The sequence below is a fragment of the Talpa occidentalis genome, unplaced genomic scaffold (assembly GCF_014898055.3).
Source record: "Talpa occidentalis isolate TD23 unplaced genomic scaffold, MPIMG_talOcc4v2.1 talOcc4.2, whole genome shotgun sequence".
NCBI classification, from domain to species: domain Eukaryota; kingdom Metazoa; phylum Chordata; class Mammalia; order Eulipotyphla; family Talpidae; genus Talpa; species Talpa occidentalis.
The window spans coordinates 93,826,305-93,842,933 of record NW_023602073.1 but is presented as its reverse complement, the minus strand read 5'-3'; the positions used below and the strand labels follow the sequence as shown (position 1 = coordinate 93,842,933).

At 38.6% G+C, this 16,629-nt stretch overlaps 1 protein-coding gene across 2 annotated transcripts in view; it reads right to left on the bottom strand.

Annotated features, from left to right (window-relative positions):
* Nucleotides 1-16,629, bottom strand: part of HTR1E (5-hydroxytryptamine receptor 1E) — a 57,790-nt gene that overhangs the window by 17,018 nt on the left and 24,143 nt on the right. The gene's annotated exons all lie outside the window — the stretch shown is intronic.

Sequence of the window (16,629 nt, the reverse complement as noted above, 5' to 3'; positions counted from 1 at the left end):
TTTTAGTCGTATGGAATCACTCAGTTTTGGGCATGGTTCTTTCTTGATCATATTTTCCTTGAGCTTGGTGCAGTACCATAGAAAGAACCAAGGAACTGGATTCCAAAAGAACTGGATTCAAGTATACACTACAGCATTATAACAGTAGCAACTTACTTAGTATCTCAGCACTTCTTTTCTTCTCTTTTTAGGGGAAATAATCTGCTCTACAATGATTGTGAAGATCAGACAAGATAACATGTACCTGTGTTTTCCAACATGGCAGCCACATGTGGTTATTTGTATTCAAATTAAATAAATTAAATTAAAAAATCAGTTTGTCAGTTGTACTAGTGTCACTTTTCAAATGCTCAATAGGCACATGTGATTAGTGGCTACTATAAGGGAAAAAACAGATATAATTTTTTTTTATTATTACTCCCCCAATTCTGCTGGACAGTGCTAACTAAACTTTTTATATATTATGGAGTGTGATGGAAATACAGGACTGTTTTCTTATTCCTTTGCTATTATTGGGGGGGTTGGGTGAGACCAGTACACCTGCCTTATTACTAACTTGTGGCAAGTTCTAAGATTCACAAATGCCATGGAAAGTCATTATGTATAGTAAGAACTTAGGGGGGGTTGGCAATGAGATAAGATTGGGAATAGCAACTAAGTCTCTTTTTACGTACAGTGCCTATACTGATTACTCTCTTGAACTTTCTAAGGTTGCATTTGAGCTTAGCTTAAGAATGGTGTGAGTGGCACAAGATATTTGCTATGAATAAGGGGGAGCCTGAAGGGATGTGTGCTATTTGCTTGCCTTTTTTTTTTTTTTTGGCTTTATATTTGCTTATTTACTTTGTATTTGACTTTTAGTCTCAAAAAGTGAGTGTGTTTTGACTTTTCCTTTGTTTTAATTTTCCAATAGTTATATTGTCTGACTTCCAAATCTACAATATTTACATTGTCAATTTTTGCTTCATATTCATTTTCCCTTCCTCAACCCAAAGTTGTTAAGGGGCTAAGAGGTCTTTATTATGTTTCTTTTCACCACAATGAACACTTTGAGTTGCTAAGCTATTATCAGCCACAACCTCTTCTAGAACATAGTTAATTAGATTTTACTATTTTTCAGCGAAGTGTTGAAAGAATCTACAGGGATTAGTAGCACTAATCAGAATTTGAAAGGGCACTAATATCTCTGTAAATATTATAGTATTATATTTATTTATTTTTTTCTTTTGAAAGTGCTACAGGTGAGGTACTTCACATTTTAGAGGGAAAACAAATAGTTTCACCTCATAAAAACTGCAACACACGAGTCCTGGTTACTGGGATGTTGAGCTAATGATTCAGAAGTAGTGTTGAAACTCAGTAGAAGAGATTGATGATGGATTGGCAATGCATCACTAGCAATTACCTTAAATTGGTGTCTGAAATTACAAGAATTTTTTATTTCCCTAGAATTAAAAAAATTGTCCTTTCAAATAGCAGCAAAGGCCTTAAGAATGATGATCTTGATTTAATCTAATTTCAGTTCTGGTTCTACTTAGAAAAAAAGTTCTCCTATCACCATGCTTATGAATTCAAGCTCTTATCAGAAAACTGACAGAATTTTGACCTATTATGCTACTTTTTTATTGTCTATAAGAAGCACAGGAAAAGGCGGTGATATAACATTTTCCCCTTCTACAACAACATATATAATAAATTACAACCCTCTGGATATTAGAAGTAATAAACATTACCAGAATTTGCTCTATAAAATGTGAATAATACCATTAAGAATTTTCAAATAGGGGCCTCCCTGGTGGCGCAAGGGATTAAGCACCACGCAATGAAGCAATTCGCAGCCTCTGCAGCAAGAGTTTGATTCCTGGTCGGCCAGGGAGCAACCCACATGGCAAGGCAGACCTCTCCTATCTCAGTTCACCACTCTGTCTCTGGTGAATTCTCTCACCCCCTGGGTCTCTGGCCTGTGCCCCAACTATTGTATGCATAAATAAATAAATCTTAAAAAAAATAATTTTCAACTAATAGTTTTTCCAATTCTTTAGGTGCTTATGATTGGTAGAATAGATAGTGGCTATTATCTGGGGTGGAAATTATATAGAAAAAAGACCTCATATATACCACACAAGTAAGAGGGGATGATAGAAGGAGAAATGTACAGAGAAGAAAAGATTCCAGTGAACATAATTTGTGATAAAAGAAATATGTTTACAGCAGAAACAAATCTACTCTATTCTCATAGATACACTAATAGTGTTCAGAATTGGCAGGACCCTCAAATTCTACTGTGATAAGTTATGAAATCTCTTACTATAATTGCAATTGGACAGTTTGTTGGTGGGAGAATAATTCAAGACATCAGAGGCCATGTGAATGGTTAAATAAAACTTTAAATTCCCAGGTTTAGGGTGTGACTATTGCATGGTAAGTAGGATATAATTGACTTACATGGTCTGTTAATTAATAATTAGTAATATGTGTATTCTACATAGTTTGACTAGCTTTCATTTAAATTATCTAGATTTGTGCCCAAAAATAGATGACTGGATCAAGAAGATGTGGTACATATATACCATGGAATATTACTCAGCATTCAAAAAAGATAAACACATGCAATTTGCAGCAACATGGATGGCGCTGGAAGGGATCATGCTCAGCGAAATAAGCCAAAAAGAAAAAGAAAAATACCGGATGGTCTCACTCATAGCAGGAATCTAGAAAACTTAAATAAGGGACCAGGAAAATGAATAACTATAAGAAAGTGAAAATCAAAATCAACAAAACACTATGAACCAGAGACACTTTTAGGGGGGCGGGGGTGGGAGGGGAGGGATTGGGGTCAGAATGGGGGGATTGCAATTGTATGGGGAATATAACAATAAAATTTATTAAAAAAAAAAAATAAAGTCACGATCTAAGGAAAAAAAAATAAATTATCTAGATTTGTTCTATTATTTTTAGAACTTCCATATTTTATAATCCTTCTTTGTTACATCTAGTTTCCCAGGAGAGGGAGCTCAGGATCTTTTAAATGTTGCGTAGTCAGTTTCCAAGCTGGTCTTTAAACCTCAAAAATCTTTTTTTCTGGAAGAGGAACAGGCAACAAAACTGAAAACACAAATTAGGCCCTGGGTTGACAGTGTGGAGTGCCGCTGTAATGCTCACATTGGATTGCTCTGCAGTGCCCACCAGTCCCTGGCCCGCCCTCCCCTGATCATCAGGGACCTGCAGGAGAACAGCAGAATTTTAAAGATGGAAATAGCAGCAAAGCCTCTGTTGCCTCAAAAGTGGGAATAGAAAGGAAGCTGGACACAAGTTCGATCCTCGGCCAGGGAGCTACCCACATGGTGCAGCAGATCTCTCCTGTCTCCCACTGCTCCCCTAAGCAGTATATTTCAGTTGATCTGCCTGTTTTGTTCCCCACTCTGTCTCTGGTGAATCCTCTCACCCTCCCCCCACTGCTGGTCTACACCCCAGTTCTTGTATGCATAAATAAATAAAAATAAATATTTAAAAAAAGAAAAAGAAGCTGGAAGGGTGAGGGACTTGCCTGAGGCCTAGGACTTCTTTGTGAAGAGAGCTTATAACTAGATTCTCCAGACCAAAGTCCAGAACTCCTCCTGTTACACCTCACAGCCTGTACAGTCAGCTCCTGAAAGATGATACAATGGCATGGTCTTCCAGGTCACCTCTCCAGAGTGACTCTCCATAATCAGTAAGTTATGTGCACTCACCTCCCCATACTCCCAGGCACAAGTGAAGTTCAGAACAACTCAAAAGACAAATGTGAATCTAATATGAATAATTAGTAGCATTTGGAGATGGAATCAAGGCAAGTTGTCTTAGTTTACACAAACACTTCATTCTTTGACAATAATAAAATACTGCCACATTATGGAACTAGAAGAGCAGTTTTGCCTGAGGGAAAAAGGAGGGGATTTATTCTCAGAAAGTTAATGATTATAAATTATGTATTTGTTCATATTCAAAAAGTTGTCAACAGGAAGTATGATGGGTAAAAACTAATATTAACAAAATGGAAAGAATACTAAAATATACATCTTATTCAAATTTGTGTACCAAAGCTGCTGGGGAACCAAACAGCTCACTTCCTTGCCCCTCCCCCCACAGCCCCCTCTCACAGCATCCCACACCCTGCTGTTATTCAGGCTGTGTTTGTGTTAGAGGGTGTCTGTTTGCCCAGTTAAGTCCTTTTGCACCCTTGATCTTATTGGGGCTTCAGGGACTGACCTCTTCAGTCAGGATAATCCAACTCCCCTTCCCTCAGCCTTTGTGTGGATCAGTCAATTGAGAGATTCTGGCGGGAAGTCAGAGTTGGGGAAAGAATGAGTTTGGGCATTTATGTTTCTGGATCCTTTCTTATTGGACTACAGCTTGGCATTTTCTGTGGCCTTCCATCTAAGGTTCTGTTTCTTTTTTTTTTTTAATTTATTTATTCATGCATACAAGAACCGGGGTACAGGCCAGATGCTCAGGAGGGTGAGAGGATTCACCAGAGACAGAGCGGGGATCAGAACAGGCAGACTGAATGAAATACACTGCTGAGGGGAGCAGCAGGTGAGACAGGAGAGGTCTGCAATGCCATGTGGGTATCTCCCTTGCCAGCCAGCTGGGATCGAACCCGTGCTGCAGAGGCTGCAGACAGCTTCACAGCGCTGCCCGCTCAACTGCCAGTGCCACCAGGGGAGTCCCTAACGTCCTGTTTCCTGTCAGGCACCCTTGTCCTGTGGCTGTAATTCTCATTTCCAAGAAAACCCCCTCCTCTTGCTTCTTTGGTCTTAGAAGTGGTTGGTAATGACTTTTACTATTATAAAATTCTGCCCTTTACCCTGCCTACTTTTTTATTTTTTAATTTATTATTTTTATTGAGGCAACAATGGTTTACAACATTGTATAGGATGTGGTGGTATAGATTCATACCTTTTCAGACGTATGTTACAATACTATGTATACCACAAAACACCCATGGTCCTCCACCTTAGTCCATTGGGTGCCCTTCTCCCTTGCTCCCCTCCTCTCATTCCCCCCTTTCCCCCCCTCCCTTCCCAGCTTCAATTTTGCAGTCAGATTTTTCTAGGATTTGTTTTGGTTAAGTTTTTTTTGTTCCTTTGTCTTGTTTCCCTGTATTTCACATATATATATATATGAAACCATCCTATATTTGTCTTTCTCCTGCCTTATTTCTCTTAGCAAAATCCTCTCCAGTTCCATCTATGTTGTCACAAGTAGCAAGAGCTCATTATCTCTCTTTTTTTAATTTTATAGCTGAGTAGTATTCCATCCATGTAGAGTTAAAATCTCTTCAATTGTCCTTTTTGATTGTGCCTTAAGATTGTGGCAGGACTTTTACTGATATAAGCATACACGTAATTTGTACATGCACTACAAATTATTGTCATTAAATATCTTGCAGGCTCTAGTGGCTTCTTTTTTTAAAACTTTTAAAAAAAGATTTATTTATTTATGCATACAAGAATTGGGGTGTAAGCCAGAGGTGTGTGTGTGTGGGGGGGGGGGCGGTGAGAGGACTCACCAGAAGGAGTGGGGAGCAGAACAGGCAGATTGACTGAAGTACACTGCTGAGAAGAGCAGCGGGCAAGTCAGGAGAGGTCTGCTGTGCCATGTGGGTTGCTCCCAGGGGGCCAGGGATTGAACTCATGCTGCAGTGGCTGGCAATAGCATGATAGCACTGTCTTTAACCCCTGAGCCACCAGGGAGGACCTCCAGTGACTTCATATGTCCTTCTTGTGCTCCCCAACTTACTGTAACAGTCTCCAATACATATATAACTACGTTTCAATTTTCAGGAGTTTTCTTATATCTGAACACTTATGCCAGTCCATGTCAAAAGGTTCCAAATTTATTTTATGTCCTTTCCCTTTCCATAGTAATTTCTCTGACCACTTAAAGTTATTATTCAGTCTCCAGCATAGTTTGAAATTTTTCGATTCATGACTCCTTTGTAAATCAAGTGAAAATATAATTTTTCTTCCTAGAAAAGTATGTAAATCATAGATATAACAAGTCTGCATGTGATTTATTTACCAAATTGGACATTGATTTTGACCATATAATATTTTATTCTTGGGAAAAATTCTATAAAATGTAATGATTTTTTAAAAATAATTGAAATATATCTAAAGTATGCATAAAAATTTACCCCAAAATAAACATCAAATTTGTCCAAATTAAGACTTCTGATCTTAAACTTTAGAAAGAGGTTGACATAGCAACATGAAAGTTATCCTGTGCGGGCTTCCCCGGTGGCGCAGCGGTTGACCGCTGGATTGCGAAGCTGGCCGCAGCCTCTGCAGCACCGGTTCGATCCCTGGCTGCTCCCCGGCCACCGGAGGAGGGTCCCACATGGCGCGCAGACCTCTCCTGCCGCCCGCTGCTCCCCTCAGCAGTGTACTTCGGTCCTTCTGCCTGCTCTGCTCCCCGCTCTGGCTCTGGTGAATTCTCTCATCCTCCCGCGCTTCTGACTGTACCCAGTGCTTGTATAAATAAATAAATAAATAAATCTTTAAAAAAAAAAAAAGTTATCCTGTGCATTCGATTGATTTTGACATTTTTATTTTTCTTGCCAAGCTGAGGCTAAAAAATGAGATTCAAAGTTAGGTTGCTATCACAGAACATTGGAATTCTCTAAGATCCTTTTGGGTTGAATTTATATAGTATCATTTGGCTTGTCAGGAGTTTATACTTGCAAAGTTGGCATTATTGGTTCCAGCTATGCCAGAAAACAAAGGGTTATGAGTCCATATTTAAGTTTTAAAGTAGTTTAAACGGAATGAATCTGCAAGAGAATTCTCTGGTGTTTCCAGTTATTTTCAGATTGCTTCTCTGCAGGGAAACTGAAAAGGCCTCATAGCTCTTGACTCTGTAAAAGCACTCTCCCCAGCATTTCAAAGTTGATGTAGATGATTGCTTGCCAATTTTGGTTTTTAGGCAGGAGTCTGGACAACATTCGATCAATTAGGATGCTTATGGCTGCAAATACAAAGCCTGATTCCACAAATAACCTACAGTAAAAAAAATCATTATCTCACATAGCAGAGATTTCAGAAGTAGAGTCAGCTTTGATCAGGTTGCTGACTCAGTAATTCAATGATATCATCAAAGATCCAAATTCTTCCTATATTTTTATTCTGCTGTTCTCGATATAATAGCATTGATTCAAACTGACTTCTCTTATATTTGCTAGGTGCAGGCCAATACCTAATCCCAACATATATTCTGTCCACATCCGAAAGGAGAGAGAACACTTTCCCCCACCTATGATTGGATAAAATTAGACCATGAGACACCTTTACCTACAATAGGAGCTATGTCTTGTTTGCCTTCAATGAAGCAAGAGCAACTTGATAATGAGGTCTGTTTCCCCTCAGATATTTGGGAGTATCAGTATTCTATTAAAAAGGAAGAAAGAGAAAAGAATGTTGGGAAGTAATGTCCTTTACTGATATTTTCAATGATATCTATAATAGTACATATAGGAAGCATATAGAAAGATTTATTTCAGCTAAAAAGAATGCTAATTAAACCAAACCATGAATTAACTCTCTATAGAGCCACTCTGAGAATGGGTATTCATTTTCTCTAAAACTTTGCCTTAAGTTCTGTTGTATATCAAGAATACTTTTTGGAAATTCAGTAATCTTTGGTACAGTAAAGAAGAATTTTGTATGCTGTTTAATTAATCTACCCGCTCAGGCAAGCAGGTGTAGCTATTGAAAAACTCATCCTAAAATAAGTTATACATGTTTATTACAGAAATTTATGATGGCACAAGTTGAAATTTATAAGTAAATCATATCCATCTGCCATTATTACATAATCACTGGCAAATTTTGTTCCAGTCTCCCTCCCTACTTCCTCCTCATATGAATATTTGGAATAATTCTTTGTCTTTGTGTTGTGTATGTGTGTGTTTGTGTGTGTGTTTATTTAGTAATTATATTGTAGCCATCCTGTCTGACCATGAAATGGTCTTTGAAACATTATCTTTAAAATTATAGATATGTCATTATTATTAGCAATTTAGGTTTTTTCCCTATAATAAATAGTGCTGTAGTGATATATATTTTTTGTATCTCTAATTATATTCTTTTAAAAAATTTATTTATTTATGCATACAAGAACTGGGGTATAGGCCAGAGGTGTGGGGGGTGAGAGGATTCACCAGAGACAGAGTGGGGAACAGAACAGGCAGAATGACTGAAATACAATGTTGAGGGGAGCAGTGGGCGAGTCAGGAGAGTTCTGCTGTTCCATGTGGGTATCTCTCTGGCCGGGGATTGAACTTGTGCTGCAGTGGCTGTGGATAGCTTCACAGGTTGCATCTTAACCCACCAGGGAGGCCGTCTAATTATTTTCTTAAGATAAATCCTTACAGTGTAATCGAGCAAAATGCAAAATATTTCAGGGATTTTTATACAAAATGGAAAATTGCCCTTTAGAAACATTATGTCAATGTGCAAAGCTACTCTAGCTGTAATAAGAAGTGAAACAGGACCTAGTAAAAACTGGTTACTTTACCCAGTACAGTTAACTTTTTTTCCCCTAATAACTCCCAAACTGAACAAATCAGTGATATTTTGCAAGTGTTCTGTTTGGCCTTTAAACCTTGAATAGCAAAGAATATGAAGGGTGGAAAAATGTATAAAGAATTTTAAATATATTTCACTTACAGAATTTAAACATCATTAACTTATGAATAGAATGAATAATGCTTCAGCAATCACTTGTACTATTTTAAGAAGATTATTCAAGTGGTAAAAAAAGTTTACAGTTAATGAAAATTCCACTAACTAAAGTAGGTAAGATTGTTTCTAATTATTGCAAAATAAAAAATTATAATGCTATGTTAAAAATCACAAGTTGCAGTAGAACAAAAAAAATTCTCATACTCCGTTGACACTCGCCTCTCTGCTTTGTAGATTATCTGCCTTGAGGATTACATGAAGTGAAATTCTAAAACATTCTCAAATTATTTCTGTTTCTGTCCAGCACAAAGGTTATCTTCTTTATCACCCAGTCAAGGTATGCTCAGACACCCTAAACTCATTTTTGTGCCACTGGAGACAAAATGCAATTAGGAGGGAAAATTTACTGCTGAATCTGTCATAGAACAAGGTCCCCAAACACATATAAATGACTTTTGATTATCCACTGCTTTGCATTCTCTCATTAGCAGAGACAATTGGAAGCTGAATAAAAACATAATTTCATTTGCAGGAATCAGAGTAATCTCTCATAAACACGAAGACTTCCTTTCAGAGTTCGGAGAGCTAGCTCTACGCGGTTTTTGTAATCCATAAGGATTCTGAAGGGCATTGAGGTTATAGGAGGAAAAGGGTGAAATAATCAGCTCTAAGTATTTGATATGTGTAGTGTGTGTGTGTGTGTGTGTGTGTGTGTGTGTGTGTCTCTGTGTTTCAATAAACCTTTATATACAAAACAGGCAGCAGGCCAACTTTGGCTCATGGACTTTTTTTTTTTTTAAGATTTATTTATTTATTTATTTATACAAGCACTGGGTACAGTCAGAAGGGTGGGAGGGTGAGAGAATTCACCAGAGCCAGAGCCGGGAGCAGAACAGGCAGAAGGACTGAGGTACACTGCTGAGGGGAGCAGCGGGCGTGGCAGGAGAGGTCTGCGCACCATGTGGGATGGCCGGGGATCGAACCAGTGCTGCAGAGGCTGCGGGCAGCTTCGCAGCCCAGTGCTCAACCGCTGCGCCACAGGGGAGGCCCTGGCTCATGGACTTTGAATTGCCAGCCACAACCCTGCATGACACGTGGGAGCTGACCTGGCTGCTGTGGGACTGTGACCCTGTCTGCTTCGTGCAAGACAGAAACCACCCTGGGCCCGGTTCTCTGGGGCAAGTTGTGTGTGGGTGGAATAGGGCACTGTGTTTTGGGTGTTTCTGACTAACTGGTGGGAGAAGAGGCAGGGTCTGCACAGAGTCCTGCACCCAGGCCCTATTTTCTTTTTCACGTCAAACCTCAAAGTAGGTATTATTGTCATATTGTACAGAGGAGAAAACTAAGGATTTTGACCTAGTGATTTGAATTCAGACTCTGCCATCTGTTAGCTTAGGGTTTTGTTTTGTTTTGTTTTTTCAAATAAAGTATCACTACTTGGAAAAATTACTACCTAAGGATTTAAAAGAACTTTGTCAGATTATTTATTTCTTTATCCTTGTATGTTTATTGAATGCAACTGTGCTCCAGGCTTGATGGTAGGAATATATTGTATAAAGACAGAAAACCCAATTTAAAATGGTTTGAGGAAAAATAGGGAACTTATTAGTGCACATATTAAACAGTCTAGGGACAAGTCTGGTTTCAGATTTGACCTAGGGTTTCAAGTAATGTTCTTTGTCTCTGAATTTCTTGGTCTTCACCGTTGGCCCATGATGTCTGATACAAATCTACCTTCAAGTTCCCTAACCTAAATTTCATTGTGTCCTATTAGCTCTCCTTGGGGACATGCCCACCCCTGCCCCAGTCACTGGGTGCTAAGTATCTGAGCTTTAGATCTTGTGTGGAATAGCTGGGTAAAGTCCATGCCATTGAGAAGCATTGGAGCTTTTTTTTTTTTTTTTTTTTTAAAGATTTATTTATTTATTTATACAAGCACTGGGTATAGTCAGAATTGCGGGAGGGTGAGAGAATTCACCAGAGCCAGAGTGGGGAGCAGAGCAGGCAGACTGACGAAGTACACTGCTGAGGGGAGCAGCGGGCGGCAGGAGAGGTCTGCGTGCCATGCAGGACCCTCGCCTGGTGTCCAGGGATAGAGCCTGCACTGCAGAGGCTGCAGGCAGCTTCGCAACCCAGTGCTCAACTGCTGCGCCGCCAGGGAGGCCCAGCATTGGAGCTTTTTGAGAAGGAAGGGGCAGTCCCCCATGGAGAAATTTAATTACCAGGAGAAAAAGAAATAGAAACTGGAGAGTGCAAGAATATGCTGACAACTGAAGTGGACACAGGGTAAGGAAGGAAGGCAATAAAGTAAAGCATCGAAAGACTAGACAGACTATGAAGTACAAATCCCACAGAGACACAAAAGAAAAATGTCAGACTCAGTCTTGGCCATCAGGGGAAGTAACACTCAAGCTGAAACCTGAAAGACAAGTAGGGGGAACCCTCACTGAGCAGGAGTAGGCCTCAAGGCCAGATCAGAGGAGTCCTGGCAGAGTTTGGGCTTTCTCTTGAGGACGCTCATGAGTCTCTTCCAATCACCTCCTATCATCTTCAAGCATTTGCTTACCCCTATTTTTATCTTAACTTTCCTTTGTTCCTACTTGCTATCTTAATTCCAGCTAGGCACTCTGGCTGTTCCTTGAACATTACTATTTCTGTGTTGCTGACATACACTTTGACTTGGATTTAGTAGGTCATACCTACCATCAATTTTGGTGAATTGGCCCAGGGGAATTTTTTAGGTCTCTACACTGAATTATGGCCTTAACAAAGCACCACCCTCTCTATGAGAGGATTTAATACATGATAAACATACTTGGCATTTCTAATTGTGGGGGAAAAGTGAATTTTTCATGAATGGAGTTGGAATCACTTCGTAACCATGAAGGAAAAAAAAACACCAAACAGAATCTTACCTCTTACCAAATAAATACCAACAATTATTAACTTACATACAAATCATTGTACTGGGTGAAAACTAGGCCATTTCTTTTTTACATAATCTTGTATTAATAAAGACATTTATAAATGTGAAGCAAAACTTAAGATGGATCAAATTACTGATTTATTAAAACTAGACAATTCTGTAAGGCTAAACATATCATTAATAAAGTCAAGAGACAAAGGACATGCTCAGAAAAATATATGCAATTCAGATTATGTACTCAGGATTAATTTCATTAATATTAAAAGAGTTCCCTAAAATCAACCAGAAAAAGGACAACTTACCCCAAGAGAAAAACTGATAGAGGATATAAACAGAGATCACTGAAAAGGAAATACTAATGCTTTTTAAGCTATGAAAAAATGCTTAAGCAGTCTTATAATTAGGAGGGCAAATGAAACTACCATGAGATCCTGTTTCTCACTTATCAGAAAATTAAAGACTACATATTTGGATAACACATTGTTTTAGTGACTATGGAGAAATAGGGACTCCTATATATTGTTGCTGGGAATTTCAATAAATTAAGATTTTCCAGAAGGAAATTTGTCAAAAAATACCAATTCATGCATAGTTTGGCCCAGTAAATCTATTTATAAGAAATTATTTTATATATAGTCACAAATTTGCTTCTATAAGGATATCTAATGAAACACAGTAATAGCAGAAGTTTACAGAAACAACGAAAAAAATCAAATCTCAAAATATCCTTTAAATACACACATACACACACATACAGGAATACTAATCAGCTTTAAAAAAGATGAAATCTTGCCTTTCGTGACAACATGTATGGAACTTGACGTGATCATGCTAAGCTATTTATGGATCAATCTACCAGTTGACAATACCTTCCCTCCAACGAAGCACACCTTTTAGCAGGCCATTTTTAAATAAGCCAGAAAGGGAAATACAATACTGGTTGCTTTCTTTCATATGCAGAATACAAATAACCAAAGAAAAGGAACTAACAAATCCCAACAAAAATAACTTTTAGACTCTAAAAATATGGTGGTTACTAGAAAGGGATGGAAGGAAGGACAGAGTAGAAAGGGTCATTATGACAATGGAAATGGCCCCAGAACTTTGCTGGTGGGTGTGGTGAGACTTATACACATATAGGGGTGTGAAGCTACGTTCTTGAAATTTATATAGTATTGCAAAAACAATGGTAGATCAATAACACTTTATTGAAAACCAAATATCCTGCAATAGCAGAGAAGCTAAATAAATAATGGCACTTTACACCTGAAATATGATGCAACCATTAAGAATAACAATACAGCCAAGGGATGGTGATGATGGACCATGGGTGCTATGGTGGGGGTAGAACTAAAGGGACTACACTTGAGGGCAGAAATCAAATACTGTCCCCAAATCAACAATGATGTAAGAAAATATTTAATTAAAAAAATAACGCAGCATGAAATAATCATTAAAATACATTGTAAGAGAAAGAAGTGGGTGCAGAACAGTGCTGTATGATGCCATAGGTGTAAACTGTATGCTAGTATGTGCTTTTGATATCTTTGGATAAAATAAAATACACTGTCATCAGTGGCTGCTTCCAGGAGGGAAACTGGTGGCTGAAAGACAGAGGTGGGAGAGACAGTTGTTTCATCCCAAAATCACCTATCTGCAAAATCTCTCTTCTACTCCAAAGTACAACAGCCCTCTGCAGCTCTGTCTGGCAAGGTAGCTGACCCCTCCCACTTTTTGGTATTCTCTTAAAATTAAATTACCTCTCTGTAATACTCACATCTTCCTGAGAGTATATCCCAAGGTATCTAATGAAATATGTTTATAAAACCTTTTGTAAAATACAAAACATAGGTAAGAAACATAGGTAAGGAATAACTATTATTAGTACTAATCTAATATCTTGAATTATGTTAATTTATCAAGCAAAACAAGGAAAAGTTGGAGTCGAGCTATAAATTTTCCTGATCCTAGGCAGATCTAAGCTTTCCTCTCTTTTGTGTATTTATCCCTCCTTGTCAGAGAAAGAACCACATCTTTCCAAAGTTTAGTAAGGTGCTTAGCTTGCAGTGGGTGTTTAACAAATGTTAAATAATAATAATAGCTATTTATGGATCACTGCACCACTTGATAATACTTTCCCTCCATTGAATCACACCTTTTAGCAAGCCATTTTTAAAACAGATTCCTAACTAAATTAAGGTGCAATAACTCACAGTGAGAATTGATATTTATGTAAAAAAAAAAGAACTGGCACAAAACCAATGATTTAAACAGCAACTCTCCAATTCCATCTTGGAGGCATTAATAATGGTGCCCTTTTGAAATGGCTTTTCTTCTTTCAAATAACGTATTATAATTGCAATAGGCTGGCTAAAGGGTAGAGTCTCCCCACATATGATTTTTTTTCCCTTCCCCTTTCTTATTTTGTGATATGCAATGGGAAAAGGGAATCAAAGGGAATAATAACCTAATTTTAACTTTTAATTGTTCTTGCTCTTTAGCTGTGTGTCTGGCACCCTGGTCTTCCTGTTCATTACACTATCTGACTCCTCAGCTATGGCACATGTAGCCGTGGGGGCTGGGATAAGTGATCTCTGAGAACTCCTCCAATATATATACTCCACATTTCTACCAAAGAAAATGTACATTTTATATACCTTGTCTTGTTTTTTCTTAATAAGAATGATGTCTGTTTTATAAACTTGAAAAAAGTAATCCTTTAAAAGGATAAAATTTCTCTAAGTCTTTTAAGACTATATCCACAGAGCTGAGTTTCAGAAACCCTGGTTAAATGAAAATGCCTATGCATATCTCCACAACTTCATGTATATTGGTTTCCTTACCAGGGATGCTCTTTTTTCACCTGGAAAATTCCTACTCAGTGTTCAAAACTTAACTTGAATGCTATCTCCTTTTGAATCTTTCCCCAATAAAGAGGAGTTGGCAGCTCCCCTCTCTGCCCCCATCCCATCTTACCAGGCTGCAGCACTTCTCTCAAGTTCTGTAGTTATCAACTTCAGTGTCTATGTCTCCTAGCAGAGTGTGAGTTCCTAATCATAAGAGCATTTTCCTATTCATCTTTAAATTCCTAGGGGCTTGGACAGAGGAAGTACTCAAAGGACTGTTTCCTGAAAGAATGAATGAATATGTTATAGGACCTAGGAGCTCTGGGTTCAAGTCCCAGCTCGGCTATAATAATGTGTGGTCCTGAGCAACTGGATTTACTTTTCCCAAATTTCAGTTTCTTTAAGCATAAAATGAAGGTATGTGTTAGAAGCTCTCTCAGGCCTATTGGATGATTTCATTTTCTTAACTATTAGATTAAATCCTTTTGGCATGGATTCTATCTCCTGTGTCATTGGATACAGCACACTATATAATAAATAGTTATTAAACTGCTTAGAAAAAACAGCAATCTAAAAAGGAAACCTAGGGCCTCCCCGGTGGCGCAGCGGTTGAGTGCTGGGTTGCGAAGCTGCCCGCAGCCTCTGCAGTGCCAGTTCGATCCCCGGCTGCTCCCCGGACACCGGAGGAGCGTCCCACATGGCGCGCAGATCTCTCCTGCCGCCCGCTGCTCCCCTCAGCAGTGTACTTCGGTCCCTCTGCCTGCTCTGCTCCCCGCTCTGGCTCTGGTGAATTCTCTCACCCTCCCATTCTTCTGACTGTACCCAGTGCTTGTATAAATAAATAAATAAATAAATAAATAAATCTTTAAAAAAAAAAAAAAAAAAGGAAACCTATATTGAATTTTGGGTGAATGACTGGTTTCACTGCAAACCAAAGGCTTAGTCCGTAAACATAGTTAGCTTTGAAGAGCACCCGTCCTACAGAGCTTTCTGTCCACACTGTTATGTATCTCCAAATTTGAAGAGAAAGTATGAATTGGTGGCAGAGGTCAGTATGTCTCAAAGAGATAATAGTTAGTGGAAACAATAATTGTTATCACGAACTGATACAATTTACAGAGCACTTATTTGTGTCAGGTAAATTACACGTTTCTAATTTTCAATATGACCCACAAGTGAAGTTGCATTGAGCCAAACAAATCTTTAGGAAACCATATAGCCAAACCTTAGAGAAGTTATATAACTTACTGTTCCAATGATCTATTGCTATGTGTGAAAATACCCAAACATAATGGCGAAGGGAGCAAGTCTAGTTTCCTGCAGGGCAGGAATTCAGAAACAGCACAGTGGGAGTATTTGTTTCCACTCACAGTGCCTAGGGCCTCTGTTGGGAAGACTTGAAGTGGGGAAATTTGGAAGGTTAGGCTCCAGAATTACTTTCAAAGGCCAACTCAGGAGGTTGATTCTGGTGCTCAGCTGTCAACCAGATACCTCCATATGGCCTCTGTACATGGTCTCTCATTACCTCATGTCATAGTGACTGGGATCCAAGAAGGGCCATCCCAAGAAGACCACGAAAAGCTGTATTACTTCTCATGACGCAGTTTCATAAGTTAGAGAGTGTCATATCCTCCCTAGGCTCACCTGGATTCAAGGGATGGGAAATATAGACCCCACCTCTCTACAGGAGATATAATGTTATGTTGCAAGAAGAGCACATATGATAACAAATCTTGTGATAATCTGGAAAAATCTGCCACAATTGCCCAAGGTTTCAGAAAGAGAGAATGATGAGATCCAACCTATTCCTTTTAGTTCAAGACCTGCATATTTTTCATTATATCAAGGGCCTCAGTTATTTGATGATGCTAATTAGTCTTCTATATTTGTAAGTCTGGTAATTTAAGTAAGATTTATGAAACCATCCCATTCTTATCCCTTACATCCTTTAAGTTAGAACTACTTAGTTATTGAGCAAGACCATCTACTTATTACTATTCCTTGAGTTATTTACTTATAGCTAATCTGAGGGTGTGTGTGTGTGTGTGTGTGTGTGTGTGTGTGTGTGTGTGTGCATGCGCAACTCTTGAATGAACTGGCCTGGCTGTTGGCATTGGCTGAGAAGTATTTGTAG